Genomic DNA, 6,000 nt, shown 5'->3' on the forward strand with positions numbered 1-6,000 from the left:
AGAGTACACTACCCTATGTTGTTGTTAAAGGGGGACTCTTATTGTGTCAAGGAGGTTTGTTAGACTTGATTCATGTTTTGTAAGAAGTTGGTCTTAAGGGGGGATTGTTGGATAAATGTAATCCCAACTCCTTAGTCCAAATTAATATGTGGTTGATAGGCTAGTGGTCAGTGGTGGTGGTTGGTGTGTAAAGCCTACAAACGGTTGGTGCATGTTGTTCATGCAACTCATGCAAATAAAAAATAGGGTAGAGGAGTCTCTAAATAAGGTACAAGTCGTGATCAAGTGATTATGTAAGTTTGGTTCATGTCTAATCACAATTAGTGTCCTCTTGTGTTAATCTCATATCAATTTTCTGCATATACCAGATTTTTGTCCCTCATATTTATGATGTCTTGTACAATCTTTGATCCACCTTGAGGACGTTTTGATCAATCTTCATAGCTTAGTTATCATATCCAACAACTCAGACACTATCCACGTTAGTTAAACAATTAATTGAACACATCAATTAATCCCAATGTCGTCTTGAGATATATACAACCCATAAGTATTCAAATAACAGCCACACATGTTTGCTAGGCGTAAGTACCCAGGGAATCACCCCTCCATACGAACCAACTGAAACAAACAATGGAGGCCCACAGCAATTCAGGATGGTGAAACCATCCTGAATGGAGGCCCACAGCAATTCAGGATGGTGAAACCATGTTAACTTATGGAATAGGTTTGTAGACACATACACTTCATTTCTTATTGTTGGTCACAACTTAGACATTCACATTGTTAGCTTTTACGGTAAGAATTAAGAACTTCTACTTATTTTATTTACCTCACCTAAATAATTAAACTTTGCTATTTGCATATTCAATATATATTGATGATTATGTGGTAGCTTTGAAAAGCTTATAGGAGAATAGATTATACCTCCCATTTATATATAGGCTCTTGTGCTTTGCTACTTGAATGCTCAAATTTGTTAGATAAGCACTTTAATGCATATACAAAGGGAATATCTAGGCATAATAGACCATGTATCAACACAAGGTCATTGACATAAAGTGGATTTAATGGTTGGAGCTCTCCTTGCACGCAATGCCGGCCCCACTAATTTCTCATTGTCTTCTCCTCCATCGTCCAGCCACACTTATAGATTATATTTTTTCATGCATTATTTGAATTGGTAGCTTAGTTGGTAAAAATTGTACCAACTTGGTTAACCTATCCACTACTACCCAAACTTATTAATGCCCTCTACTTGTTTGGGGTAGACCCACTATGAAATCCATAGAAATAATTTTCCGCTTACCCTCAGATATTTATAGTGGATGTAATATTCCACCTACTTTTAAGCACTCAGTTTTATTGACTTGGTACTTAGGAAATTTTATAACATAATTCTGAACATCCTTCTTTAAATGTGCCTAATAAAACTGTCTTTTAACAAGTACACATGTTTTATAAATTCCCAAGGGCCCCGCACTTGGATTGTCATGACATCCTAGTAAAATATTCTCACGAATATTTTCTTCTTTAGGTACATAAATGCGACCTTTATATAAGAAGTACCCATCGTCGATGGAAAAAAAATTTCCAACGAACTTTTTCACTTATTGACCCTTCTTTAAGTGATTCCTTTGAACCACTATCTTTTTTAAGTGACACCCTTATATCACTAGCAGTTGCATTTTCGTTACTCTCTATTTGATAGTTATCTTTTTTAATCAAGCAATTCCAAACTACTTGATAGCTAGAGTCATTAGCACATTTTCCTTTTAAGTGAGCCATCAACTCATTTCCTCGTTGAGTATAACTCAACTAATTTATCATGGGTGGTTGACTTAGAGCATCTGCCAAACGACATTAAATATTTCTTCTCTAGATTTGATTTGAAAATAAAACACTTGTAGGATTTCAACCCATCTAGCCTTCCTACCTCTTAACTCCTTTTAAGTATTTAACCATTTAAGACTTTCATAGTTGGACAATACTTAAAAATTGGCACCATACAAATAATGATGCCACTTTTTACGAGCATGCACAGTTGCAAATAGTTCTTTTTCATAAGTTGAATAGCTACTTTGAGCTTTTACCTTCAAAAAATTTAAATTTTTTAGCAAATAATTTGTTTTTCCTCAATAATTGAAATACTTTTCTAAGGTGCTCAATATGTCCTTATTCATTTTGACTAAAGACTAATATATTATCAATAAAAACCACCACAAATTTTCCTAAATAAGGATGAAGTATAGTGTTTATCATGGTCATAGAGGTAGCAAGGAGCATTAGTTAGACTAAAAGGCATAACTAAAAACTCATAGTGTCCAAAAGATGTCCTAAATGTTGCTTTTAGCACATCTTCAGCTCTAATTCTTACTTGATGATATGCAAACCTTTAATCTATCCTACTAAAATATTTAATACCTTTGAGTCGATTAAACAACTCATCTATCCTGGAAATAGGAAATTTATTTTTTATTTCTTTGAAGGGAAATTCATTTGGACTAATTGAAATTATCAATGAAATTAAGCTTAAAAATAAATTAGTTTTTTAGAGTAAAGCATTACTATGATCGTTCGAGTAGATTTTAACAAATGAGACAAGTTTTCTCTTTCTTATCCAATAAGAAATTATAGGTTCATAGGTGGATTGGCTATTATAATATTATAAAGAATATATATGTGTAGCATAAATTACCTCCATCATACAGATGACATAAATACAAACTAGGATCAAACCATATTTCTAACCTATGCACTTGAAATCTTACCCAAAACTTGCAATGGATGCTTCTTCCTTCTTTATTAATTAACCTTCTTTATTAATTAACCTTCTTTATTAATTAACCTTCAATTCTACTTTGCCAACAACATCCTCTTCCCTACCATTGTTATTCTCTTTATCAATCACCAATTATCTTCTCCTTCGATGTAACCAATCCTCCAAGTTAATAACAATGTTTCTTAAACCCACTTTATGTCAATGTCCTTATAATGATACATGGTGTATTATGCCTAGTTTTCCCTTTATGTATGCATTAAAGTGCTTATCTACCAAATTTGAGCATTCAAGTAGCAAATCACAAGAGCCTATATATAAATGGGAGGTATAATCTATATTCTCTTATAAGCTTTTCAAAGGCATCGCATAATCATGAATATATATTGAATATGCAAATAGCAAAGTTTAATTATTTAGGTGAGGTAATTCTTACCTTGAAAGCTAACAATGCCAATGTATAAGTTGTGACCAACAATAAGAAGTGCTTAAACCCACTTTATGTCAATGTCCTTGTAATGATACGTGGTGTATTATGCCTAGTTTTCCTTTTAAATATGCATTAAAGTGCTTATCTACTAAATTTGAGCACTCAAGTAGCAAATCACAAGAGCCTATATATAAATGGGAGGTATAATCTATTCTCTTATAAGCTTTTCAAAGGCATCGCATAATCATGAATATATAATGAATATGCAAATAGCAAAGTTTAATTATTTAGGTGAGGTAAATAAAATAAGTAAAAGTTCTTAATTCTTACCTTGAAAGCTAACAATGCCAAAGTATAAGTTGTGACCAACAATAAGAAATGAAGTGTATGCGTTTGCAAACCAATTCCGTAGGTTAAAATGGTTTCACCATCTTGACCTATCGTAAGGCGTTTTGCCATCTTACCCACTCAAACGAGCATTTATCTTTTGTAAAATGACGCTGGAATATATAAAGCGAGCATTTATCTTTTGTAAAATGATGCTGGAATATATAAAGTGACCTTACCCTATGCTTAATGTTAAATAGGAAAAGTCTACAGATTCTGTGTACATAATACTTGCTTAAGATTAGTAATAAAGGCCAAACCATTTTAAAAGTTTAGGCGGCCTAGTGTGAAAAATAGTCACATGTATGTGAGTCATTTTTGATAATATGCAATACACAATCATTTTTGACAATATGCAATAGAAGACTTGTGAGCTATCATCTCTCCACTTCTTGCTTGCATGTATGCTATTGATTCTTACATGCTTGCTAGATAAGATTGGTTGCAGGTTGCCTTCTTGCATTAGCTTCCCCTTCATTCCCTAGCTTTTGTGAGAGAAAATGATCCGCATTGAGAACTCTCTCTTTATCCTACCAGAGCAAAGGAGCATTCCAGTGTACAATGGGAGTGAGGATGCAATGAACAAGCAAGCGCTCCCACATAGGGAAGTTATGGTTTGTGGCTCTAAGGCATGACCCAACAACACATGGTTCGGTAAGGCATTATAAGGTAAGCTCTTGACTTGAATATATTTGGCACTAGAACCAGGGACTAGTCTAGGGCTTAGCTTCATCCATCCATCCATCCCAAACTATTGAGATTACGTAATATTTCCCAGTGTTGATTAGGAGGTCACACTATGAAAAATATACAGTTTTGGAGTCATTGGATGTGTTAAGTTGTTGTGTTTGATTTTGATTTGAAGCTGATTTGCATTAGCATATTCTAGTTTCATCTATTGGAAGGGTATAACTAGGGTTTTTAATTCATCTATTGGCGATTTTCATGAAATTAGATTCCAAGAGGCTCAAATTTCATTGCTTTGGGCCAAGTAATAGCTTAGCAATTGTTATTAGGAGTGGAATCCACCCCAAAAACATGAGCATTTAGCTCCATTATAGTGGATTAGAGTGGGATAGATAATCGTGTTCATGTATTTTATAAATTATATTTTTTCATACATTGTTTGAATTGGTAGCTTAGTTAGTAAAAATTTTATTAACTGTTATGGGCCACCACACCTCCCAAAGAGAGAACTCTAATATTCACCATTGGATGAAGCAATAGACACTAACCATCGTTGGGGACTTACTAATGCTCCGAGCTCACATCCCTTGAGGTCTCCAAGCTTGCTTCTGAAAGCTTCAATCCTCCAAGCTCCACCTCCATGCTGTCACTGTAGAGTCGCTCGCACCACCACACAAGGCAATGTCTCTCTCACTCTTCTACACATACATGTATAGAAAAGGCACATGCACTAGAGTACACTCTCACACACACTCTCTCACACACACACAAGACAAGACAAGAGATCTCATATCACAAGGGGGATTGTGTCCATTCATTATGAGAAAATACCTTATATACAATTGGCCCTTATTCACACTTGGGCACCCAAAACTTACTAACGAAGACCTTGGGTGGCCAATATCTCATAATGTACAACTTTTATCATGCATTCGCATTATAATTATTAATCTCCTCGAATGGAGGAGCATAATTGTTAATCCAAAATGGGATTAACATCCCCCTTACGTGATGTAGGTTCTGTCCTCAGATCCTGTTACCGAGGTCTAAAGACCTGGTCTAAAGACCTGGTCTCACAGAACTCATGTCGATAGAAGTTTCGATGAGACTAAAGCTTTTTTAGGGTTCTTCGAAAAGCATAGTGGGAATTCTAGAACCCGGTGTCTACCATGTCTTCAAATGTAACATACTTATAAGCTAGTAGACACCTGAGGCGATGGTAGTACATCATCATGCCTCGCTCACTTGGATCTTTGTTCATGTCGAAGAGGAGTTGATCTGCATCAAAGCCATCATATCTTTCTTTTGGTTGGTCAGTGAGAGCACCACGATCAACTTCAAGAATCTGACATTGGCCATGATAGCTGGATCTGGAATACGGTGCCACGCACGTATCCAGGTTAGCATTTGCTTTCTTTGTTGGGCTATATTTGAAAAAGTTGTTGGGACAAATAATGGAAAGTTGTAGCACACATGTGAATCCCGCTGCTTTGCATCATGGAACTCGAGTGGCGTCATCCTTCGCTTGACTGGCATATACAACAGATCCAATCTTTGTGTGGGCAGTGCACACTGGGGTACTGTTGTCTGTATTCTTGTATGATCAAGTACTCCCTCCGACACGCTGGCTACATACCAAAATCTTCAATTCTGGGATTTGCATCATCTGTGATAATGTTGGTATAGCCCCTCTTGTATGTACAAGATGTGCCTTTCT

Source organism: Cibotium barometz, chromosome 63 (assembly GCF_041138505.1).
Source record: "Cibotium barometz isolate CiBa-2024 chromosome 63, ASM4113850v1, whole genome shotgun sequence".
Classification (NCBI taxonomy): Eukaryota; Viridiplantae; Streptophyta; class Polypodiopsida; order Cyatheales; family Cibotiaceae; genus Cibotium; species Cibotium barometz.